General features: G+C 41.4%; 1 long non-coding RNA gene across 2 annotated transcripts in view; it reads right to left on the bottom strand.

The window, feature by feature from the left end:
• LOC109634800 (uncharacterized) overlaps positions 1-27,678 on the bottom strand; it is a 105,565-nt gene that overhangs the window by 12,008 nt on the left and 65,879 nt on the right. For both annotated transcript variants that reach the window (XR_011239927.1, XR_002203085.2), the window contains exon 2: positions 24,446-24,652. This is a non-coding gene — a long non-coding RNA (uncharacterized lncRNA). The remainder of the gene's footprint in view (positions 1-24,445; positions 24,653-27,678) is intronic.

The following is a 27,678-nucleotide window of genomic DNA, read 5'->3' as shown; positions in this document are numbered from 1 at the left end:
AACTTACGGAAAGTAAACATTTCCGGATCCATCCCTTTTTCCACATCGGCTAACTGACTTGATTCGTCGAGCGAATGTATCGAGGGAACCTCTGTACAATAGGTCCATCCACTGATCGCTATCAAAAATACAACATGGCAGCAACCATATGCAGAATATTTAACCTACTTTTTGCACAATAGGAAGAAGTGGAAAGGCATCGTCCATTTTAATATACGACTATGGTCACAAGATGTGTCGATCAGAAATCCGTAGTTTCAGCAGTAATGATACCGTTCTCTAGACGTTGAGTGTGAGTATGTTTTTGTGCTGTAAAAGCTACACCTGTTGTAGTGTTGTGTGTCTGTGTGCTGCCGGCTCGGTGTTTGTGTCAATGCACTTTAGGAGACAGTGGCAGAAAATAAAAGTCCTAACAAGCTTGCAGCTCGATCCCACAGGTTGGCAGACAGGGCACTGGGATTAAAGTGGACAGCATTAATCTGTCACACAAGTGTCTTCTGGTACACAAAAAAAAAAAAGAAACAGCAGTGTCCTGAGGGCATTGTTGCTTCGGTCAGATGATATAGACACAGCCAATATGTGAGAGCAGGGAAAAACGATCACACCCAAGACAAAGGGTTCTCTATATGTATGCCACTGTATGACAATGTGTCATACAGTGTGAGGGGATGTGGGTGGGTGGTGCAGACATCCATATGTCAAAATCACAGCCTGTTAATACTGTGAATGTGAAAACACACACGCACATAATGCAAAGCTTAGCAGCTCTTTGGATGTTGTGTCGGCTCTTCTGTGTTTTAAGGTTTATTTACATATTTATAAAAAATTACTTCTCACTGTCATCGTTCCCTTTTTTATTTTGTAAACTTCAATCATGACGTTTAACGCATTTTGATAGCGTCAAATAAGTAGAGGTGTTCTGATTCTCGTCTTCCCATCCTAATACCTGGATTTGGCGTAACTTGGAGATATAGAGCAGCCAGCAACCAGGACGCGATCAAGATGCTTTGGCTTGACTTTTGGGCAGGAGTCGTGATGTCCATCTTTATTTACAGTCTATGGTGTCAGAGCATGGGCATGTAAAAGTGGAAATAGATGAATGGATAAATAAATACAGCGCTATGAAACAGATGTATCCGGCAGGGTTTGTGCTTTCCTCAGGAAAAAAAAGAGGCACTACACAAGTTAATCAAGGTTTGCATGTTTGCCCTCCGGCTCTGTGCCGGCTGCCTTCAAGAATTCTCTCTCACACAAAGCCCAATATTTACCACAGAAGGGAGGCAAAAAAGGTTTAGAGCTTCTGTCAAGGTTGTGAGCATTTTCTCAACATTTGAAAGGTTAGACCTGAGGTGATATTTTCCTCTCAACTGTGATAGAAGACAACAAGAGAGCTGCAAGTGTGTGTGGGAGGGGTTTAGAAGAAAAGCAGATGTTAGCGCATTGTTGTCACTTCAAGAAAAAAAAAAACTGAAAAGAAAACATTCACGGCTGCAATGGAATTTGGTTTGACAAGTCAGATGTCAGTGGCAGAGCTGCAAATCTTCAGCCTCTGTGTTTTACAAAGAAATAAGCAGTTGCTCCCATTTTTTTTTTTTTTTTTTTAAAGAGCCAGCGTTGTTTGTTGGATGAAAACAGCAAAGTAAATGTCAAGGTTTCCAAAGGTCTGAAAATGGTGTTTATGAAAGAAATAGTGCACAAGCAGCTGCAGCATTTTTGATTAAATGGTTTGAAGATTCCCTGAATAAGAAAACACCTTTCAGAATTATACAAAACCGGAGATAAAGCTGACGGACGCAGCCTCATCTGCTACAAGCTGTTTTGATAATAGAAACAATAGATGGAAAGACAATAACAGCCGGAGAGAAACTGAAGGCCACTAATTCTGTTAGCTCGGCTCAGAAATTATACCTTTTTTGGCATAAAAGCTCCAGCTACGGCCAAGTCACCAGTCTTACTGTGTAAGTATGTTTCTGACTGTGATGAGCCAAAGTCAATGAGATGATCACTCAAGATAAACTATAGGCAGAAGATAGAAACAGATCATGTCACTATTGGGACTCATTAGGGTGACCTAGGGTTTCACCAACAGTGATGCAATGGAGCAAAGTTATTACAAGGGGATCCCAGACCTAGTCAACAGGTTGCATCGGGTCTGAATGTGTTAAGTTAGCTATTAAAACGACCACAGACTGTATATAAAGATGCAGGACATGTAACATATTGTAATCAGATGCAAATGTGGTCCAACAGACTATTAAATATCCAGCAGGACAGAAGAAACCTGCTCTAATTTATGAGTTTGATCACTAAAGCGCCGCTAACTTAGAGAAAAATGGACACATTTTCCATGAAGATGTTTTTATAATTACACTTGACCTCGAGAAGGACCCACAGAGACGTCTCATTTATATTACAAACACATTCCTTGCTTCAATACCACACGTTCCTTTCACATTACATCAGGTCACATGAGACAAAGCAATCTAATATAAATGTATCTGTATCTTCTGGGGCAAACATTGTCGAGTTTTTCATGCTGTCAGTTCAGTGCTCGCTAGATCTTTGTCCTGGAGTCAGTCTGAGAGTTTGGTGCAAGAGGAGGAAATAAAAGAAGCTCTTCCTGAAAGGAGCTATTCAGATGTGTCTTTGTTTGTCAGTAAAGTCTGTCCAGAGGGGTGGGAGTTTGTCAATGGAATTAAAAAGTATGAGAAGAAATCAAGACACAACACTTCAGTGCCAACCAGCCTGCCCTAGATACATTAATTTGCGTGTTATTGTGCGTTGTTTGTGAGGTCTGTTCATGCCTGGTGAGAAAATTTAATTTATATTACACCGACAGATCTTACAAGCATTGCTTAAGCTATTTTCTGACATGAACTCTGGAGTTTGCCTTTCACAAAAGAATAATGCAGCAGAGGATTGTGCGAGTCAGACATTTCCACAACAACAGGAAAATGTCCACAACATTCTGGTTAGAGGTGGTAGAGTTTGATTGGCCCTTCATCTATCTCATCTACGGCTTCTTCTACATGTATGACACCTCGTTTCATCCTGAAATATTTGTATCCTTCAAGTTTTGCGATTGTCTTGAGAAACATCAACACAAACAAGATACTATTTCCCTGCTCACTCTTACCAGACACGTTACTCGGGAGCTGGCAGGAAAAGATGCGGAGATTAGCTCAGGTCAACATACTGACAACAGAGTGATCACAATTCATGTCTTGTTTCTGTATTTTTAGCCACATCAAAATTTCATAGAGCAGAAATTAACCAAATTAAATACAACTTAAATAATTTACCCCTTCTATGCAAGTCAAATAAAAGAGGCTGGTGAAATAAAAGTGTTGATGGAAACATGCTCAATATGTTTGAAGTATATTTAGTCTTCAACCTTGCTCATTTGCCCCCCCCCCCCTACCCGATCCTCCCCTGCCTGTTGGATGTGGTTGCCATGACAACACCCGTTACCTCTTGATTGGAGATCTAATGTAATCTCGACTGTGAGCTGTGCCATTTATCTACTGTTAACACAGCAGTAGCAGCATTAGCAGCAGTCAGAGTCAGACAACCATGAAGAGAGAATGAAACCCGAGTCATTAAAGCGGGGAATATACTGTGTGCTGCGTTTATGGTGAAGGGAAAGAGAGTGTGTGCGTACGTGCACAGGCGAGGCCACACTTGGTGCCTGCAGTGTTGGCGTGGATGTGCGTTTCTCTCTGAATTTTGGCTCTCGAGAGTGGCAGGAGTTGATCTCTGGTGCAGAACGACCCAGTGGCCTGGGCGGAATATCGTAGCACACAGACACAAAGATAAACTCCCTGGCTCGGTCTCAGCTCTCGCTTTAGATCACCACAATGACCTGGAACAGGATTGCATCACATCAAAATCGAGAGCTCACTTTGTACAAATTAGCAAAATTTTGCACACTCCTGATTCCTGTCAGTTGGACCTAAAACGACGAGTTGCTGCACACACCAGCTGCCGTTTTGTGGAATTCAACCACAGATGTGATATTGATTTGAGGAATAAATACATTTAGATTTTGTTATGAAACAACATGGAAAGTCCCTGTTGTCATAGCTAACGTGTGATCGGCTATGAGACGTGCTAGCCGGACTACTCCGATCAAGATGAGGGACAGAATACAGGCATTGCTGCATAGTAAATCACAAGCTTTTCTCATTTCCTCTCCTTGTGTGCCTGCACCCGAAAAAAAGCGTCACCGTGAATCAATTCCGTCACCACTATCCTCGATATGCAACAAATAAAATGTGACTGACGTCAAATTATTTCCAAGCCGATAGATGTTACACTAGCTTTGTCAGTGTTGTCATCTCTTTGCAGAGACCTTTTTAGTTTGGAATAATTGAAAGAGTAACTGCGGTTTGAGATGAGTCAAAAATTGGCAGAAAAATTGACACAGGCAGGATTCATTCTTTCTTTTTCTTCTCTTATCATTGTCATTTCATTCGTTTTCCATTCATAGGGGAAAATAATGATATTGGACCGGCATGGGCGAATACATAAATAAATATAAAAAAAAGAAAGAAAAGGAAATGAGCGTTGTTGCTATGTAAAATACGACTTCAAAGTCATGACACTGACAAGACAACAAAGCCACACAGAGCGAGGTACTACACACCTGAGGTTCGAGTATTCGTCATTAAAGAAGAAAAATGAAAAACAAAAAAACAAAAATAAAAAAAGACGCATTGCAGCAGGACAGCAGCGGTATGAGATGTTGACTATTTTCTGTTATATTGCCTTGGATTCCCTCGAGTTGGCTGTTGTGTTGTTTTGATGAGGAATATGAGTGATGCTTTTTCAAGGGCAGTCCTCCGAGTCCAAAGCACCGTCTAGATTGCATTTTAACAGTAAGGACAAAGTTCATGCCGTTCAGCGTATATACTGTAACATTATAATAGTTTGGTGTCAAATACAACCTGGTGGATTCGGACAAATGTATACATATATAAAAAAAACACCCTAAACATACCATACACCAGTGGTTCACAAAAGTTTTTTTTTTAGAGGCATATAAGGTTTTTTCAGTTATTCTTTCCTATATGTATGTGATACAGGGTTTTTTGAGTATAAAGTTTCTGTAAAGTTTGCAGTAAAGAGTTTCCTTATATGCGTAGTATGAATTAGTACTTTTTATTTAACTTTAGACTCGTTGTGGGGGCACCACCTCTTATGCAGAAGATTAATAAGCAAATTAATGCAGTGAATCCAATTAATCAGTCTGATAGAAGCCGTGACTCCTAAATTAAATTGATCTCTGTCTTTACTTGAAAGGAATACACGCAGGACAACATCCCGGCCTGGGTGAGAATATTTATGAACTATCATCTGCTGATATGGAGCCACTGAAATGAGTGACTCTCCTCAAATAATGGTGAGTGGAGCAAATGAACAAGCTATGGATAATAATATAAACTGTGCTTAAGCAATGGTGACAGATTTTAATTTACTGCGCTATACTACTCACACAGTCCAGACAAAACCACAGCTAGACATCCTTGGTCCCCAATCCTGGCCTTCTGCAGCCGGCTCCGATCTCCAGCTCGACCTTTCTGGTGGCCTTTCCATTTCCTCCAGTCTCAACAACCACCACAGAGGATCTGCCATCGTCACCTTCTCCGTTGCTCTCCAGCTTGGCCTCAAATAAGGCCCTTGCCAATCTTGTTAGCCTACTGCACAACCCCCGGAGGGGACGTGCCATCACCACCTTTGCCTTCTCCTCACCGGTGTAACTTCAACCTCAACACAGGGTCCCAATTTCCAGATCTTATTACTGATGTCTGTCCCATGGATCTAAATTCAGACGCCACTTTAGCTGCTCCGACTTAGACACTCACCAGTTGAGCATCTTTGTGACTGAAGCTGCGGTCACCCGTGCCCCAACGATGAACCTTCTTTCAAAGTTGCTTGGAGCTTTTTCTCTCATCAAAATAAATCAGACTGGACAAGGCCCGATCAGCATTTTAACACATGCCACAGAGGATGACTGGGTGTTAACGGCTTAATTGTACCTTGTATTGTGTCCAGTGACTGTATAGAAATGTGGACACCAATTCTTGGGCGCTACCATCCTGCACTGGTGATGTCAATCATGATCAATCACGACGTCTCAACCGGTTTCTATAGCATCAAATGAATCAGAAACATGAATAACTGAGAATACATGTGTGATAAGAAGTAACCAAAATGACAGAAACCATCTTTGGGAATGTTTTAACTGAGATCGTGGAGGGGGCAGGGTTTATGACTTACTGCTGTCAGCCACCGGGGGGTGATAGACATGTTGTGGCTTCACTTTTGTCATTGAGGGTACTTATATGGAACCATCTAAATGTCTCTAGTCTTTTATTCAGGTTCTACCCTCAGTCTCTATCTCAACAATTTCACCATGTTATAAAGCTGCTGGGCTGAGAGTTGGTTTGGAATCACTAACATAAATTATTTACTGTTCACTCTAGATAGATGGAGCTTTAATGTTATTGCTCAAGACAACGAAATTACAGCAAAAGAAGAAGAAAAAGAAACTAGACCGAGTTACAAATAGTCGTTTTGTCTCCATCCTTCACTTACAATTACAACAACACAAACATTTATATAAAATACAGAAGTCTATTTGCCCCTCAAGCTGTTCCATGACACAGTGTAGCTTGTGTGTGTGTATCTGTGTCGCTTCATTAAGCATGTATCCAATCAGTCACACGCGTAGCGGCATCGCTCCGCAGCTTACTCCCGGCCTATAACCCACCTGTCAGTCAAAACGGTTGGAGTTCATTAGAGACACTGAGCGCCGGTGACAACCCCCCACAGAGCTGACCCGTGTGTACAAAACGCAGGTGATCTGACCGTCGAGGACGATCTCGCCACGCAAACAAAGATATTGTCACTTGAGGAGGAGAAAATGAGCACAGACACTCAGAGATCCATAAAACACAGCCTGTGGGATGTAGACAGGCAGGAAGAGGGAAAACACAATGTTTCTGTGCTGCGGGTTGTTAGGAATTAATAAACGGTGCCTGGTGGCCAGTTAGCTGAAGCCAATCAATCTTGAGCGTCGCTAAAGAGATGATTAATTCCAAACAAATCTTACCTAGTATCGAAAGCAAATAATGGCTGCAGCAAACTTTTCAAAGCTTAACTGATTTTAAAAATGTGGGGGACCACAGACAGAAAGAGTTTTAAACTGCACTGTTGCCACGATTCCACAAGTATGTCCTTTATTTCTGCTGTCCACCATCAGAACAACTCAATTATTAATGCTGTGTGCAGTCACCATTCAGTTCTAAACACAAATGTAAGAAGTACAGTTGCTTCCTGGTCAGCTCGCTATCATAGGCTAATATGGGTAGTTCCTTAAGTACTGAACAGCTGGATCATGGTCTCCCCGATTTCAAATTGTTTATTTTAAGTTGTTTTTTATGTTTACAATTTTGAACGACGAAGACTTGTTTACGAAGAATTTTGCTCGTTTATTGTTTCTTTAAAAACTTGAAAATCAATTAATTCTTCTCCTTGTCTTCCTGGTTTTCTCCATATTTAAAAAAAAAAAAATCCAACTGTGATATTTATGATTCAAAATCTGGGAGATTCCAGTCAGGGAAAAAGGTTTCGAGTCATAAATGTGAAAAATGATTATAATTGAAAGTTCTTCAGTCGGAATATTTCGAATCGGAAATATCGATCATTTTCATATTTACGATTTGAGACTGATCAGCCTTGAGATGGCGATGCCCTAAAGATTGTCAGGAGGTGTGAATCGGACCTGAAATTATCCTCAAGTCTGGAACCAGCACGACTCTCAAAATACAGATATATCCTCTAGCAGCTGTATGGTGCATTCAAGGACAAGGATGTGATAGGTTCTTATGTTGCAGCTGAGATTAAATTCAATATGTTCTAATAAAGCAAACAAATGAGCAACTACATAAATGTCCTTTTAATGTGAGTACCGTACAAACCAATCCCCTCATTTTTTTCCAAATGAACTACATCGAAAAATAGTATTATCACGGGTAAACACAAGTTGAGGGAAAATCTGTTGTGAGGCAAAGTGAGTCTTAACACTCCGTGCCCCGTTAATAAGATTAGAATGTGAAATCTTCGTTGGCAAAGCCTTAATAATAAATGATGGGGTATTAAATATTGAAATAATTCAAATTCCATCCATGAATTTTTAAAGGTACATTATCAAGACTGCACCAACAAGCCATTTCATTGATGTAGTGTTGTACCACTGAAACTTTAAGTCCCACCTGCCCCTCCTCCGTTCATTTCATGCTCGACAAAAAAGTGCTTGGAAAGACTAACAGGCCAGTTTGACAGCGAGGTGCCGTAAAGCACCCCCCCTCCTCCCTTCATCCCTCCATTTAGCATCAGCACACACACCTTCCTGTGAACTGATTGCCGACAGGAGGCAAAAAAAACGGGGCTGGGGTCAATAATTTAAGCAACTTGGGGCTAATTTTAATCTATTACCTCGCTATGTGCATTCAGTGTGTCAGAGGTAAGGCCGGAGAGGGATCCGTCATGTGATTCATTCTCCTGGGAGAGAATTACTTTCATGACACATCATAATTTAATACATTTTAAGGAACTCAGCATGACTTTGCCAGGCTGATAGAAGGAGGGGAGTGGGGGGAGAGGAGGAAGGCAGATGAAAAATGAGAGGGATATTAAATTATGGAGCACCTTAACAGAGCAATCTGTCTTAGAGAGACATGATTGCCTTACCGCTGTGGATTGATGATAATCTGTTGGTAAGGGGCCTTGTAAAGGCTACACGGGCTGTAATGGGTGGAGGCTCTGAGCTCTGACTCGCACCAAAACAGTCCAGTGTGGATGAATCCCAACCTTTCAGGGATAAACTTAGAAATGTAGCACCGCTTCATGACGAAGAACACATCATGAGTTCGTTTTAATTGCCGGGTTGTAAAAAAAAGCTCACCAAATCCCAAACATTGTAAGTAGCCCCCATGAATATTTACTTTAATTTCACATGAAAAATGTAGAAACATTAAAAGTTAATATCACTAAGTCCTCAATAAAAGGTTTCTCTCTCTGCGACGAGCCAATTAGACGAATTAAAGAGGTTTGAGGAGGATATAGAGCGGCGCAACACGGTGACCCAAATGCTGTTCATGTTAAAGGCTTATGACTGATTTATAAAGAATTATTAATGATTCATTAACATTAATAAAAGCAGTAGTGACAAGTTGTGGATTAATATAAACCCATTAAGCTGCGTTACAGTCGCACACAGTGCCGTTACCATGGTGTGAGATAAATAACTAATAAGCTTAAAGCCTATTTATCAACAATAGAGTTAATAAGTGATTTTTGTTCTTATCAATGGCTTGTTACTAACTATGAAGTGTCAATAAAGGCTGAACAAACATTACTTATAACAACTCTTGATCAGAAAGTGGCAGCAAAAAGATCTGGAACTCAATAGAGAGCACACAAGATATTTTTCTTCAAGATTCACATTGAAAAAAACTAAAAAAAACTATCTGGTAAAGTTAAAGAAAGAGAAGCTGAATGGTTCTTCCCTGGGTCGTGCCCCGTCCTTCCACATGTTTGAGTAGTTTCTGACTGATCCCGCAAACTAATAAATATCAAACGAACAAACGCAGGCGAAAAAAACAGAACCTGCTCGACGGAGTTAGATGTTAAACATGAAAACGATGAGGAAAAAGTAGCTGCACTTCTGGTTTCTCTCTTCCTCTGTCGAATCCTCGCCGCGTTTCTCACCTAAAGTGCACTTTAAGTCTCGCCCTGACGAGTAAGGTCAAGCACCGTTTTTACTTTCCTCTCATTTCCCTCAGTCTTCTCGATTCACTGCAGTCACACAGGCTTTGTTGTGCCCGTGTTCCTGCCCTGCAGCTCGGGCTCTAGTGGGGAATAGTTTACTTGCCTATTTCTGCCAGGGCTTAATTCAGAGAGCAGGCAGGCTTTGGCTGTCATAGGTTCTCAGGATCAGAGCCGAGAGCGGGGACACTTCATTTGCCGGTGTTGAGGAGGAGAAGAAGGTGGATGAGGGGGGGTTGTGCCAGGGTCAAGTGCTGTGGAAAAAAAAAAAAATGCAGGCACTTATCCAATACAGCTTTGCTCTCCTCTCTGCTCTCTGTTAGTGTCTTTCGCAGCCCACTCTGTCCTGAGGCTTTCTCGGATTTACCGGGTTCTGTTGTGGCAAGGGCATCCCGGATCAGCATTTGAAAGGCATTATAACTGGAAGGACCGGAGCTGGTCTGTTAAACCCCCAATGCATCAGCAATTCATGAGGTGCGAGGGGTCCGTCTGAGAAAGCAAAGCACGTGGATCAGTCGCTTTTCTATGACTTTCTGGTGGAAAGGAACAGGGGTCACCGTTCTGAAATACGGAGCGGCGTTTGGGCGTGGACAGAAAGTAATTGGTTTTGAATCTGACACGTGTAAGGGAATTAAAGAAAAATGGCTTTCACGTGTGACAGCTTGTGTCAAGTCTTCAAAACTGAAGTTGTTGTAATATTTGTGCTTGACAGATACTGGGGACACGGTTCTACAGAACCGAAGGAGAACTTATTTTAAATATTATTGTTTTAAGATCTACAATTCCAATTGAATAGTTATAGTCTTATTATTTTCAGTTGCATCTTTTACCTCTTCAGATTAACACAACTATTGCCCCATGTGGCATCGCACATTTCTGCAGGTTTCAACAAACTTAAATTTAAGAATTTTTAAACACTGAGTAAAAACAATCGTTTTATAATATGATATTTATCGTACACTTTCAGATAATGCGTTAGTGAACTGAGAAGTAAAAACACTCACCACTGTGAGGTATGAAGAGAGTAAAAGAAAAAAGGACGAGAACCAGGACAAGTGAAGTGTTGCGCACACACACACACAGTATATAGATGGACATTGTTGTCTCCAGCTTGACAGGGTAATCCCGCCTCACCAGCCGCACACAAGCTATTTGTCAGATCCCACTTTTCATACTGACTGGCTTGACCCGTGCAGATGCAGATCTGCGGCCTGGAAATAGGAGCTGCAGGGAGAAAAAAGAGAGGAGGAGGAGGAGGAGGATAACGAGGAGAGAGGAGATCAGAGAGGGCAGATGTGAGAGGAGACGGGTCAGAGAGAGAGGAAGGAAAGTTTTATCAGTGGAAAGGACGGATGGAGGAAGGGGGGTGGGGATAACACATAATGCTTCTCTGAGCCACACAGCGGCCCAGGATGTGGTCATCTGAGCGGAAGCCCACCCATCTGCCACCAACAAGCCCGTCTCACATTCCCACCTGTCGGGTGCCAGACACTGACAAAATCTGCCTCTGGTGCTTACGATGCATCAAAGTCACCTGTCAAAGATTCCAGGAACCTTTTTTTTCCGGAGGTATCAACATTTGACCGCCTGCGTTAGCTTTAACTCGAGCTTGTGCTTGTTGTTTGTCCCTGCTGGCGACTGTATCGTCTGTATCTGACCACGAGCCAATCACATCAAGAGAAAACAAATGGCTCAGTATCCCTGCCAGTTACTGTACTTTATCTGCCGTGCTGGAGCATCTGAACGTCAAACTCCCTGCTGCCTTGATGGCCATTAGGCAAATACAGTTTGAAACATTATTCCGATGCGGTGACTCGCGTGGTTATTAATTACAAACTCCGACCACTATATGACCAAGTTTAAAATTCAAATCTAAAATGCTGCAGTCGCTCGACTAAATGTTAAACACAACTGAATGCTAAGAAATATCCAATGTTGAATATTTTATATCTTGTACTTATTTTAAAAAGGAATCATTTTGCACATATTATCCCTCCGTACATTAATTTTGGACTTTGCCGACAACATGCAGTAACTTCAATAGGTCTCCCACATGATACTTCCTCTCCTATTAAAGTATTCAAACAGAAATACTACTCTGTATTATATCGTATTCTTTAAGTTCTTGAATTACACGTTACTGACATCTCCATCATCAACACCATGGTTACCAGCAGCACCGCAGGAATCACCATCAACAAAACTCCATTACATCTCTTTCTCTCCATCACAACAACCTGATGAAGGTCAACACCTCAATGTCAACCGAGCATCTCGGGGCTTCACGAGAACAGACTGCGTACCCGCTGGAAATCCCTCTCCCTATTCCCAACCAGACAAAGCCCACGCTCGCTGCTCCCCAATCCCCAAGAAGCATTCCAGGAATATGTTCTCTTTTTAATTAGTTTAGTAGAGAAAAGGGATTTTTAATCTTTTTTAAAAAAAAAATTGAGACTTAAGAAAACTGCCCAGTTGGGCCGAGCAGAAATAAAACAACCTTGTTTTTGATTCTTTTTATTTTAAATGTATTTGTATATTGTAATTACCTCTTTGCATCAGGGATTCAAATAAAACAACAAAGAATTTATTCCAATGTCACTGTTTTCAAAGTGTTATGCTTTATTAAGTGCATTGAACGAATTTTCTACAGTTAAACAAAGATAAAACTGACTCGATGTTTTTGGAGACAGGGAAGAACAATTAAAAGTCAGTGCTCAGCTTGAATCTATAAAGTTAAAAAGCGCAAACCAAGCCAGAAATCTTAGTCATTGACTCAGAACTTAAGAATTTACTCTAAAATCCTGCTGCTCATTTGAAAAGCACTGAGAGGTTTATGGCAGAAATATATTTCTGATCTCCTGCTACCTTATGAACCATCCAGGTCGTCTGGAACAGGTCTGCTTTCTGTCCCCAGAGTCAAAACTAAACATGGAGAAGCACCGTTCACTTTCTGGTTCAGTGTCAAATTATTTGGAACATGATTTTTGAAATAAAGTGACAGGAAATAAACTCTTTAAAGTTAGATTTTATACACCGCAATGACCCAAATAAGTAAAACTGCATGTTTCTGTTGTAAATAAGTAAAAATTAGCATCAGTCAGTGGTTCCTTAGGTAGAAGTTGGACATTTTTGGGTCGTGTTTATAGATAATTAGATAAATACTGCAGAAGAAATCCAGATCTGTTGGTTTTGTCTGTTAGTCTCTTTAGCTCTTACTTCAAGCGCATGGATGTGTGAAGTGATTTTACTGAGCCATTCCTCTCTTCTTATTGGACAGTTGCCACCTTTGAGCAGAAAGTGGCTTATTGACCAACTCATAAAGTTTCCTCTATATTTCTTGGGTTGTTTTCTTGGCATAATAACTTGGAGACACAAAAGAAAACGGCAAACAGCTTAGTAGTTATTTCAGAGCAGAAGGATTCAGTAGCTGAATTCAATGTCAATCTCTTATTGGGAGTCACGTACGAGTACAGATCTATACATCCAGTCCAAATTACGACAGTAAAAGGTCTTTAAAAGCTTTGCTCGGCATGAACGAAGGAGTTTGAGATGTCAGCCGTTATCTTTCAGCTCTGCAGGTAGATTCAAGAGCCCAGGGGAAAAGGCTTCCCGTGTGTTAATGCTGATGCTGTATGGTTTTTCATCACATAAGGAAAATGAGACCAGGGCTTGCAGGAATATGCAGTATGAGCACACATTAGGCAGGTGCAGGAGAAATCAAGCATGCACTCAAATGATCAAGGGATGGACAACCACTGATTTACAGACAGATTATAATTTAAGATCTTTTCAAATCGTAGCAGGAGAATTAGTGCGATATAAAATTACCTAATCACCCATTGAAGCATTGCAAATTCTGAAAATGAACACTGACAGCAACATCTGAATATGATTTTCCTTCATTTTATATCAGAGTGGTTTTATAGCATCATATGCTCATCAGTAAACGTTACACAAATTGGATTGCATTTAAATTTCTCAAGTTTTATATTATTGTGTCTGGCCTAAAACATTACTTTTCTTGATTATCATTGAAGTGACTTTTGGAATATGTCAGTGTACAGGAATTACTTACAATAAATTACAATATGAGAGGCCTACATGTCACCCTGTGTTTGTGAAAGTGTATTAATTGCTGTCTTTATAATAAATCATTTAAATTTGACAAGAAAAAAATATCCCACTCTCATATCTGTACACTAAATATGACAGTTATTTGCACATTTAACAGGTTTTTCTCATTTATTTGTAGTGTAGGTCGAAAAATAGCACAGATAACTTATTAAATGGCAAGTTTCCCTCGTTTTTCAGTCCTTGTGCTAAGCTAACCTGCTTCTAGTAACGCCTCTGAAAGATGTCAATCATTAATTCTTCGACCGTGGACGGACAATAAACATGTTTATAGATTAAAGCTGTTGAAAAAAAGGTTGAACAAATAAAAACCTTGGTACCACCACTAGATTCTGTTGTAAAACTTGACTGGATCGTTACACAGACCAGTTTTTAAATGTGTGAGAAACAGTCATTATTAGAACATTTCAATCTTGTAGGTAAATGAGCGATTATCAGTTAGAAAACAAATTCAAAATGCACATATAGCTTCACCTTGATCAGCTAATCTTACTCTCAACAGACTTTGAAGTGTATTTGTGAAGAATTATATTCTTCACAAAAGTATGAGTGTCAGAACAATGTGCATTTTGTGTTTCGTCCCTTCTACTCTGTGAAAAGCTTGGATTTGTTTTTTCTAAATATCAAAAGGAGGCTCACATTACAAACAAACAAAGAGTCTCTGATTTAAGAGCATTTCACTTTGTTGGTTATTTTCTGCAAATCTGTAAATCATTGTCCTCATCCTGAATGAAGCAAACACTAATCGTCCCTCTCGATGTGGATTTTGAGGAAAATGTTGCGAGCCTGCTGGGTGAGAACGTGCCCTGGGTGCAGACATATGCTGGCCGTCTAATGTGACACCGTGACTCGCCTCCAACATCTGGCGGAAGATTTGAGACGAGAAGCTGAGAAGCAACGCGGGCACTGCAGGGAGGCTCAGGAGGCAGCCATCTTTACACAGGTTGCCCATTCACAACAACAAAAAGCTAATGAATTCAGATGCTTGCAAACACTCCCTGCCGTTAATAGTCATTTGTTGTTATCCACCGTGGGCGCTAAATACACTTAAAAACAAACAATGGAAGAGCACATGAATGCAGAGTTCATAATAAACACCATTGATGCATAAAGGGCAGAGAACAGGCTCCACTAATGGCTGCGAGGATGCAAAAATATGAGCCTGAAGAGTGTTTCATGCCTCCTCACTAACAAGCACATCATTTTCAGAAGTGCACAATGATGTCAAGTCGCCTGGGATGATCCCCACTTCAACGAGTGCTGGGATTACTGTAAGCTGATTTTCCATAATTTACCCTCACCAAGTGGAAAAGCACAATCCGGATTCGCCTTCCTAACTCCCTCTCCTTATCTTGTTCCCCTCACGTCATTGTTGTCTTGAGACCAATATGAGTTGTGTCTGTGAGCCCGGAGCTGCGACTGGGTTCGTTTTGAAGTTGGCAAATTTGCATTGTAGGTCGAAACGATGCAGGTGATGCTGTAATAACATGCAGGGGTTTGTCTATTTTTGACGACTTTGCTTTTTTTTTTTTTTTTTAGGAGTGACACTGTAACTGTACAGCATGTCCATATTTACACCTCCTCTAGAGGAGAGCTGGAGATCCCTATTATTTTCTTGCTGAGTGGAGTCTCCTCTGAATCCAGACCCATCTCACACATGCTAATAAGACAGATGACTACGCTGTTTTTTTTTTTGTTGACTCGCTTGTGTGATGAAAACGGAGCAGCAATTCCGTGCGAAAACAAACAACCTCCTGCAGACGGTGCCGAGCCAAAAAAAAAACTGTGTTTCATCTGAACGCTGAGCTCCACATTGTTGCGGCTATTACCAACACTTTGTCTGGAGGACAATAATACGACGCTAGTTGCTTTCAGTTTTACAGCGGCTCAGTTGAGTCCATATTAGAGTCTAATGATGTGGGTTCACCCTTGTTTACTTAACACCAGGGGAGCACAGTGCTATTAGCATTTAGCTCAAAGCTCACAAAGCCACAGGATGGCCTGTTAACTGTGTGTAAAATCATGGCTCTCTGTTAAGAGGAGCTGAAGACAGAATATTTGAACCAACACTGCTGTTCTCTCATCCATTTCCTTGCACGGGTGAGAAAGTCGAACAACACATCGTTTAAGATGACTGATCCATATTAGCTGCAAACCACAGATCTCTGCCAATAAGTTAGAAAGAATTAATATGTGGGTATGTGGGTAGATGGGTAGGGAGGAGAGTAGGTATGTAGTTTGGACCTTGGCGATAGTTTGTGCCGTACTGTATCACTCATATGGTGATCTGATGTTCATGAAAACTACATTTCTTTGTTCTGGTATTTCGAATTGAATTTCCTCCTATAGCCCATCAATAAACGTTGATACGATCTTTTCTTTACTGAGCACACGATGAATCTTCTGATTCACTCTGGCATAAAGTTTGACAAGATATTTTCTCCCAAACACAGACAGAGAAAGAAATTGGCATGAAGAGCAGCCAGGCCCCAGAGCAAATAGTTGAGGTTGGCTGAAAGTCTGAATCACCTTCCAGCATTTGTTATTGTTCCTTATTACCGCCCATATTTTTCATCGGCCCTCTCCAAGCTGTCTCCACCTATTTTTTCATGCCCTACTATGCCGTGTTAGGCATTGTAATGCTCATGTCTGGATCAAGCCAGTTCTGACTGAATGACAGCTGCATCAAGGCTCGGCTCAGCTATGGTTAGTTTCCCAGATTACACAGTTGAAGTGAAGATGGATCAATGCGCTGTTGAATCATGAATGCATGAAAGATATTTTATGATAAATTTATGAAACTGAGAGAGGAGAGAAAAACATTTCCAGGGAAATTGGTCAGCACGTTTCATCTCTGTTCAATTTACCATCAGACTCTGCTCTATCGACTAGTGAGGCATAGGTAAAAGGCAGCGGATCACTTTGCGTATTTTTCATAGGGCGAGGTATAATGTCGTCTTCCCTGCACTTTTCCTACCGCTATATTAGCTTAGCTGCTGCAGCTGTGTCAGCCAAACTCCGCCGCCTACCTTCTTTCTCACATTAGTCTGATCTTAACCAACAGAAACATCTACAGTAGAATTCAATTGAGGTAACCAGTCAGCCAATTACACCAACATGATCCTTAGGACGAAGCAGTTTGTCCGATGTAATCTTTACTGACCATGGAGAGTGATGGAGTGGGGAAACAAGCCGTCATACATTTGCAGTGCCAGCAGTTATTCAAGCATTAGATCAATCTCTGAATGATTGTTTTGTTTTGAAGTGAAACAAAAAGCATCACCTTCCATTTTATCCCTCTTGGGTGCAGTAGAGGCGCAGGATGAGAGTGCATGATGCAGCAGGGAAGTGCTGTTTTTATTTCACTTAAATACCAACAGTGCCATTAGTTTGGAATAATAGACACACCTGAGTGGCTTTTACACTGGAAATGTGTACAAATGTCAATATTAATCTCCAAATTATAACTGGCATTAAAACCAAAAGGGAACCACACAAAAGTTATCGTGTTTCTTTGTTTCCTGATGGTAGAGAGGTCAAAACATTTTGGGCGAGCAACTGATGGTACTGAATCTTTTTACTCATGCCAGATTTATTTGACTCTATTTAACAAATCACTTAAGGTTTGAATTGTTGTGGAAAGACGTCAGAACTTGAACCCTCACGTCCCAGCATCGTGCACGTATGATGTCATTTAAAGCCAGAGACTCCAAAAGAGTTATTGCACAACTTGTGTTTACATGTGGATATATTTTTTGCAGTTTTCTCTAACTTGGTTGAGGCTGTGACTAAAGGAATATGACTACAATGTCCACTTGGCTGATGCAAGGTTAGAAACAAATGACAGCAGGATGGTGCAGACATCAATTCAACTTGTAATAGGACCGCTTTGCTCCAATGCCATTAATTGCCAGTCGAGTCTGGGGGAGAGCTTGTAATTGGCATTTAACACTATTGATAGCAGCATGTGTTGGTATTTAGCCGTCGGGCCACAGAAGGGCCATGTGGAGTCAAAAATTGTCAGGGTGGTGGCGAGCCAAATCCTGCAGGAGCTGAAGCATGGCTCAGTGTGATTAGACAGGGCTCTCATCTCTGTGCCAAGCGGAGAGGACACCGAGGTCAGACGTGACGCACCGAGTGAACGGGCCTGGACAGGGATGTAGCACAGACGCAGGTGTAACAGATGTATATGTATAAACGCGAATACACCCACAGACACAAGCTTTGGAGCTTGCACCGTCAGGTGGGAGTGTTTCTTTAGCGCAATGGATTTGTGTTATATAAATATATACACTCATTGTTAGATTTTTTCATACCTGGACCAAACACAGCTGCAATTTAGAGACATATGTCGAGTTCAGAGGACTGCAAACACTGCACTGAGAAAAACAAGACGCATGAATAATGTATCAACGTGCTAATGTAAGCACCTATTAGCCTTGGACAGCATTACTGCCAGGAAGGAGCGAGAAGGGAGGAAGGTGGGAGGATTGGAAGATGACCGACTTCCCGGAACGACTTCTAAAATTCCTCTTTCGCGATTGGATAAAAATGCTGAATTCAAAATGTGATAAAAGCAAGAGTGAAAACAATCGTCTCTCTCTCTCTCTCTCTCTGTGTGTGTGAGTGGTGACACGCAGCGGCAAAGACTAAGAGCACCAGATGTTGATTTGCTGCCAAAGCACTTTTGGAGAAATCAATATGGAGAATGTAAACGAGCCATTTCTCTCTCCCCAAATTGCCACTGATGTGAATGTATATTTATGTGAGAGGCTTATGTAATTTGATCTACAAAGTCAAATATATTGCATTGTTAAGGTCACATCACTGCTGAAGGCCCAGGGGAGATTCATGTTTGGTGTTTTTTTTGTTTTTTTTACTGAAGTGCTGTGGTGAAGTCAGCGAGCCTGATCCCAGAAAATTTAATTAAAAGTGCAACGTCGACGTGGTTATTTAGAGATGATGAAAGCCTGAGATAACGGGGGGGGGGGGGGGGGGGGGGGCACCCCTCATTTTCTGTTCCCCTCACATGGTGATAGGAAGGTGGTCGTCACACTGTCTTCTTTGACTTCATTCCTTTTACTTTTCATCTGTCGGTAAACGCCTCCAGTGTTTTCCGTTGGGATCAGAAACCGTCTGTCCATTATCTCCGGTACAGCTCTGAGATTACTATGCAGCGTGTGCCTCGCCTCACAATCGGAAGGGGCTTTTTTCCCCCTCCGATCTTTAACTAGTTTGGGCTTTTGCAGCTAAAACACCTCACTAGTCGCCCCCACAAAAACTCTGCAGGTAACATCTGACTCGACAAGGCTGCAGGATTCAGTCCATTGTTCTCCCCTTTTCACTGGTGCCAGAATTAAATGGCCCATGTTACTATTACCAGAGGTTTGCAGGTGATGGTTAAGGAACCTGCTGGAGCAGAGCAAGTGTTTAGCAGCTCTATTTGAAACTGAAGAGGCAGATGTTGGTGTTCACTCTAGTGGTTAATAAGTAAACAACTATATGAGGCTGTACTGTGCAACGTACCCATTACAGGTTCCGCCATCTTGCACTTTTTACGTCATTTGGAGCGTCAAAAGTGAGCTAGAGTTTGCGCTGTAGTGATCAAGATGTGGAATCGCTGTTTCAAGGTCACACTCTTACACGTGCTTGACCCTCTCAGGAGTCAGTCTCAGCTGCCATTTCACCCCCAGTGGAACACAACCTCCGCCAAGGCCCGAATTTCACACACTAATAAACATCAGCCCCCTAAATATACCTGATCTATTTAATCTAGATCCACATCCTGAGACCAAGTTTACTAATCAGTCCAGTAATTTTTGCATAATCCTCTTAAACCAACCAACAAACTGACAGAAGAGAAAAACAATAACCCCCTTAGTGGAGGTTTTTAAAACCAAACGTGGCTGAAAGAATTAGTATTTGAAGACTTTTTAATTTGGTCCAAGTCCAATCTGTTAACATGGTGGAAGCAGGGTCTATGACCACACTGCAGCCAGCCACCGGGGGCGATAAAGATGATCTCCATCTTTAATATACACTCTATAACAGTGGAAACGTGAAGTTTGGTTGGTATTTTCCTCACTATTAAAGATTGAGTGTGTGAGCATGGTAATACTTGCTAATTAGCAGTAAACACTTACATGCACTTGAAGTAAATAGTATATAAATAGATGTTATAAAGTTTGTTTACTCCACACCACCCACTGAATATTAACCTGCAAATCTGCTGCTTGTGTTCCAGCTCTTTTGACTTACACCCTCACTTCCTCTCTCCTCCTTCCAGATGAACGGGTAGTTACATTGCCGGTGTTATAAGACACAACTTTATTGCTGTAATCTTGTCCGCCAAGGCTGTGGAATCTCAAGCTCTCGAGAATGTGAGAGGGTGTTGTAAAATCTAAAATCAAAGCAGGAATAAAGTGAGCGAGATGAAAGAGGAGAAGCTGAAAGCCCTGTCTGATGAGTGTGCGGCTGATTCTTCTCTCCTTGTCTTTTCTTCCCTCTCACTGCTCCCTATTTTAGCCTGAAAAGGGATGAGGAGGAAAAAAAAAAGTGATTTATTTTCCACCAATGAAAGTGTAAAAGTAAAACTTCCCCAGCGTCTTTCTAGTAAAAGTGGCGAGTAAAGCGTGGGCTCGTGTGGAGACATGATCAATGACTGGGGAGTTGTCAGGCATCACAGAGCGCCTAATGGAAACGGGGCTCACCGGAAACCTGCCGGGTTCACTGTTCCGACTCTGCCAACTCAAGTCTCCGCCCATCACCTAAGTAGGAACTGTGGGTATAATAAGCTTGTAAACTGGATCACGTGCATTGAAAAAGTCCTGCTATCTGTTCGAGGTTATTCATACTTGAACTAACTAACAATCTGTATCTCACTTGTAATCCCTGTTTGTCCCATCATTGTCCTCTCCTGCCTTTCTGCCCTTAAATCCTCGGATTACTGCCGACTCCTCTGAGCTCCTTTTATTCCTCCACTTCATCTTCTCAGTGTGAAACTCTCTGCAGGAGGATGAGGGGGTTGCACATTCCTGGAAACACTAGCATTTATTTCTCAGTTAGGCCATGGGTTAGTAAAACTAATGATTGAAGCCCAAACAATACATATTGACTGGCTGATGAAATTGGCCAATATAACCTTTCACAGATGTATCTATATAAATAAAAACCATATCGGTATCAGCGTTTGTTGTATTTTCTGTTGTATAGCTTGTGTACTTGAAATTGATGAATACTTTGATTTTTGTTTTTGGGAGTAAACAATACAGAGAGGATGTGCAATTGTTTTCTTAATTCAAGATCTATATACTTTCCTTTCTTTTTATTTCAGGTTAAATTGTAAAAAATCAAGCCTCAGCTACATTTATTTGTCATCATGACATCTCTTAATGTGTAAATCAGCCAATAATCTGAGCTGTTTTAATCTCTAATATCAGCATTGAGCCCAGATATTGGTCAGGTTCTCATAATTTTTAATTAGTCATACAAATAACTGCCATGCTCTGAATAAACTGGATTCACTGAGTATGTGAGTGTGAAGGGACCAGAGCTCAGCAAAACAAAGGTGTTAGACTAGGATTTTTCCCTCCTTCCGTTTGCGATGGGATAGTTTACTTTAAGCTTATGTGCACTGTGCCGTTGTTTCACTCTCTTTCCCATCCTGCATTTCACACCAACTTCTTCTGGGACCTGTGTTCAGTACACTGAGTTCCCCAGCTAGTCGTGGTTTAAGGTAGAAAACACAGAGACGCCTTGTCACAGATGGCACATTTGTGCTGATGGCTGCAACCCCTGTGGTCGGCAGTCATGCTTTTGCAGTTGACAGGGGGGTGGGCGCTGATTGTGTGGTGTATGAATAAAAGCTCCTCCTAATCTTCCATCCAATCTGCAGAAAATCATGATCAGAGCCACTGAACCAAATCTTTGTTTTCTCTGCTCCCCTCAGTGCTCCTGAGGAGCGGAGCTGTCAGCAACGAACAGAGAGACGGGGGTGAAGGAGAGAGAAAGAGCGAGGGAGGGAGAGGAACACTGAGGGATGGGCATGCAGTGTGGGGAAGAAAGTAGGGGGGGGGGGAGAGGGGGGGAGAGAGAGAGAGAGAGAGAGAGAGAGAAGGGAAGATGAACGAATAAGCGCACTGCGAGTCTGAGGATGTTTGTGAAGCCGGAGAAACGACCAGGGAGGAAGCTCTTAGGAGCTGGTGGGAGAGACGAGCGAGAGGGAGGCAGGGAGGGAGGATAAGAAAGAGAATTAAAGGAATCCTCCGCAGCCAGATGGTGCCACTGGGCAGAAAACGGTGTCATCTGTGCTCCACTGCACTGTTGTGATTTAAAGAATGAGGCAAAAGATGCATATGCAGACATGATAAACAATGTGTGTAAAACGGCAAATCCTCCGCTGTGACGGCTGCCAGAAATGAGCTGACGACCAGGAAATAAAAGAAATGAGCCGGGGAGGTGAAATAAATGCTCATTCCTGACAAGAGCCGTCCAGCTGAGAGGCAAAACAAAACTTTGCTGCTCTTCAGTGAGGCTTGATGTGGATTTATCATCACTTGAACAAGCAGAGGCATCGTGCTGGCTCAGAACCTTTCTTGTCCCAAACACCTCACCTCAGTGGTTCACAGCTGCACAACCACTGAATCACTTTCATACCTGGAATGTATACAGATAAACTTCACGACTACAGTGAGATTACAGGATGATTTCAAAAAATACATGCATATTGCAGGTGTAAAGCTTAATCAGAGCATGTTATATTATGATAAAAATGCACCTTATTGGTAGTAAAAGTACTGACTGTGATATGAGCCTTTAACAGATGTATCTGCATTAGTTTGCTGATATGCTCTGATATTAAAACATTTATTTTACAGAAAACACGATGCAGAAAATATATTTTTTTAATTCCAGTTCCATATATTTTGCTTTCTTCTTATTTCTAGTTATTCATGATAAAGTTCATGGTTAAGATTTAAAACATCAAGTCTTAATAACATTTCTTTGAGTTTCATAAGAACATCTTTGGATTCATTGCCAATTTTTATACATATAGTTACAGCAGCCATATTGATATTGCAATTTTGGACTCCCTATTGCAATATCTGCACCTGTCCCCAGAAATCCATATCTGTCAGCTTGAGGGCAGATAGATGATCTCATTGATCAGAGCAATCATAGATGGACCCATTTTCCCATAAATCTATTAAATAGGGATTATTATCCATATTAGTGGAATTGAATTTAAATTGAATTTCATATTTCATTTCACTATAGTTTCACATCTTTATCTCCCACGTATAAGCACTGGACCAGGATTCAGTGGTGGTGAGCAAGGGATCAGGGTCTGTGTGGCCTCCCTCTTTAATTGCACATTTACAAACTGCCAGTAACAACTTAATAAACCGAAGCATAATGACACAAAACTCACCTTAAATCATAAAAACACATTACCCTCTCATTACTTAGCACATGCACGCACATTTACATTTTAATTCAGCTTGATCAGATGTGAATCCCCCAAGAAAAGGTAATAATCCTGTTGCTCTCACTCTCTACACACTTCCTGTCAGGCTCAGTCTATTCAGTTCACCACCATCACTTGTATCATGCACACAAAGCCTCCTCCACCCAGCAGAGCTCAGTAAAGCATGATCTATGTGCTTGTGTGAAGTAACCTCAACAGCTGTCTTGCCTCATTGTATACAGCGGTTACACACATACAGTAATACCTGAATTTGTATTCGTTGCCTGCAGCTCAACAAGTCCAGAGAATATTTAGCCCGCTGCGGCGTCTTATCTGTAACACAGATGAAGCCGGTGCAACTCTGGGACAGGGACAGTTTCCACTACAAAGAGCAACACACTCGGGTTTTTACCAGCTGCATTTTCTTCTCTTTTGTGTGTGCGTGTGCTCTGGACAGGAGTTAAATGGGTTGTAGAGTGCCAGCAATGTGTGAGTGTGTGTCCTACAGAGAGGTTAAATGGTTTGCAGAACAACACCAATGGCCGTGTGTGTGTGTGTGTGTATGTGCCCATGCAGGCATGCACACTGTTGTTGACAGATGTGTTTTTCTGCTGACAGCAGTGATCAACGGTGAGCACCCCTGGCTTGGCACCAAGCTATTACTTAATTCATTGACATTTGTGTAATTGCCTCGGGGAAGTTTGCAGAGGAGGTACGGGGTTCTAATGGGATTAGATTAGAGAAATACAATTACCATTTCACATATAAAGGGAATAATCTTTGAGCCGCTCGACAACGTGGGGAGGCTGAAGTAAAAGAGAGATATGTTTATGTTTGTATCTATATGTGTATATATAATGAGCAAGAAGAAAAGAAGCGAGAGGAAGAAGAGGGAAAAAAAGTCCTCTGGGTATGCGAACCTGCTTCCACATTGTGTGTGCATTCTTGTGCTGTGAAAGTGAGTGAAAGAGTGTGTGAAAAGAAGGGGACTTGTGGATGGCGCAGGGTTTTTCTTACCTCCCCCACCTCTCGTCTCCCTCCTTCCTGGGTTTATCATGGTGGCTTGCCATGGCAGCCTCAGAAATGGCCTGTCAGGGCTCTTGGAAATGTCGATGTGCAGATAATGACACGTTGAAAGCCCTGAACCACCGGCTTGTCACCTGCTGGTAATTGGTTCTTCTACCAGTTTATTGTCTCCAGCTGCACTGCTCATCACTGATATTCCTATTTTAGCAACAGAGAAAGACAAAGAGACAAAAATAAATATGAACATTTTTGCACACACATATGCATGTATGGTTTTAAAGAGGCTGCAGGTGTGCTTTAGCCAGTGAGCATGTGTGTTTGCACTTATTAATGCTTATTTGGTTTGTCCCCTGAGAGAACTGAAGAGTAGAGTGGAATAAAATGTGGAAAAAGCTTTAGTTTATTACATTTAAATAGATGAAGCAAACACATGGGGCAATTTATTTATCTTGTGTTGCCAGTAATGTTTCCAACTCTGCTTGTTGCTGAGCAGTGCAGCCCAACCAATCCTCAAGCTGCTTCCATATTTTAAAGTATAATCAAACATTTTCTGGCATTGAGAAGATTGCACAGAGTCCAAGTTTAGCATCAACACTGCTGCAGATTAATCTGCTGTGAAGGCAGAGCCTCGGTGTCAAGGCTTTTTTCTCTCTGAGAAAGAGATTGGATAATCACACGTGAGCAGACATTGAGCCTCAGTGCTGGACGTTGGCCTCTGGCTGCTCTCGCATGGAACATAACTTTCCTTTTGTTACAAAGGAAGCGTTTTCCTGAAACACCTGATCAGCAGCGTCGGGCACAGAAAGCTTTGAGCACATGAACGCTGTCATTTAAGATCCTTTTTGCATTTTTAATTATACAGAGCAGCTGCCTGTTGCAAATCTTAACAATGCTTATTTTAACTTCACAAATTAAAACTGTGAGCGTTACAGAAATAGCAGACACACACATGCTAGCAGAAATAGCAGTTTGCACCACAATGCACCATTATCACAGATTGGGGAACACGTACAAGAAAAAAGTACTGCGGTTAATTAGTATTAAGCTTTTGTATTTTCTGTTCAGAATAAATGCAGGGATTTGCAGTTAGCATTAGCTGCGAGTGCAGTGCGAACACATCAGCAATTTATTTTTAATGATCTGAGGATATTACCAAACATGCAAGAGTTGGATTTACATATTATCACCTTACAGCTTGATAAAGCCAATGTGTTAGCAAATGACTTCCGGACCCCTATTTGCACTTTCAGAAGAAAGGAGCGACATTGGCATCCGCCATTAGCACTCTGCAGCCAGAGCCTCAAGTAATAACAGGTCTCTGTTTCTTATGCACTTTTTTTTCGTCTGGGTATAAGTATTTGGAAGAGAACACGTCAGTACCTCATTTGAAGTTCCAGCTCAGGAGGGACCTATTCAGATCGGCAACAAGTGGTCGATATTAAATGTCATTATTGAGCGATACACCACCTTGTCTACGTCCCCGTTTCAAAGAGAGGTGCTCAAGTTTCTCTCATTCATCTTGACCTTGCAGTCAGCACATGTGCCCATCCAAAGGGCACAGGAGATTATGGCAGTTCAGTGATTTTGTCAAAGGACGGTGCGGGTGATGATTTATCAGGCACCCCCGCATTCATTTTTCAAACCAAATGACGGTCATGAATCATGCTATACGCTGACCGCCCCCTTCCTGACCAATGTTGACCTTTGCATATGCTTTGAATGGCTGATTTGCTAATGCCTCAAAGTTCCCTAAAAGCGTTGTCGTGATTAACATGGTGACATGATGAGTTTGAGGTTAGTAAAGTTGTTGAAGATGCTGCATGTAACAGGAAACTTTCAAACCCTGGCATGGAGGATGACAGTATACCATATGGTCACCTCACCATTATATCTTGTCCAGTGTCCGAAATACAAAGTAGAACTCAGAGGTCAAACAAAAAACACAAGTACTTGCTGTAATTCATACTGATGTACGTTAAAGTTTGTCACCAGCACAGAGCAGTGCCACCTATTGAAGGAGGTATTCAGTTGCAATATAAGAGGAAATGCTGCAACAGTATTTTCCCGTACGTACTCTTGAGTATGTTTTGTATTTTACACAAGCTATAGTAAGCTTTTAATTGCAAGTGTCAAATAAATGTCTTAAAGATTGACACAGACACACTGTGTTGTTGGGAGCTACAGGAGAATTTATCTATATGATGTTGATGATTGGAATAGCGAAGCCGTCCTTGACCTCTAGGACCGAGACTGTGCCATTGTCCTTTAACAAGCATCATGATGCCTGTGATTTGGGAGAAAAGGGGCTGAGAAACCTTTGAGGACTTCATGGAGGTCAACGGCTTCTCAGCGGCTGTTTGTGAACGAATCTCATGATAGAAGGTGTTAACAAGGGTATGACAGGAGGTGGCAGCTGTATTTCACACCATTTCATCCGTCATGTAAGGATATCACAAGTTTAATGGCGGCTGCTCTCAGCCAATGACGTTTATCCAGCTTCCATTATTAGAACTGTTTCACTCTCTGATTTATCTCTTCATTTCAACCGCTTGATTTTTTTCCCTCCTGTGCTTCACCAATCCCCCCCCTCTCCTGCAGGGGATTGCAAGTGGTGAATCTTGAGTCGTGGTCTTGTCAGGTGTTGTGAGAATCCACTTGGCCCGGCAATTCATCAGTATCCACATTCTGTGCACACGTTCCTTCATCTATCTCTCCGGTACCATAAAAATCAATTGATTTGTCCTGCAAAGTGCCATCTCAGTTTCTTATGATTTCTATTGAACAAGCTGCTGGAAGTGGCTAAACTCTGCTGCAATGCTTCCTGCCACAAGTGTTAGAATGGCCTCAGAACATTTGGCTTAACAATCATCCTGGAGAATAGATTGTTTATTTGCTTAATAATAAAATGGGCTGTTTATTCCAAGACACGCAAAAACACATTTTTTTTCCACAGCAGCACTGAATAACTTACAATCTATTGAATATTTGTCTTTATCTGACTTAAGTAAGTAATTAAATACATATAAATATTCACAAACCAGTAGATCTTCACAATTTAAGTCATTTATTGGACTTAGAAAATCTGTAATATGTATTATGCTTATATTAAAAAGCCATGTGTGAACTGTATGTGAAGTATTAAAATGTAAAGAAGGGGCTCGTTAAAATGAAAACAAAATAAAAATTTATTTATTCCCTTGATGAAAATACTATTTCCAATATTC

This window comes from Paralichthys olivaceus, chromosome 22, assembly GCF_024713975.1.
Source record: "Paralichthys olivaceus isolate ysfri-2021 chromosome 22, ASM2471397v2, whole genome shotgun sequence".
Lineage (NCBI taxonomy): Eukaryota > Metazoa > Chordata > Actinopteri > Pleuronectiformes > Paralichthyidae > Paralichthys > Paralichthys olivaceus.
This window is presented reverse-complemented; position numbering and strand designations above follow the sequence as displayed.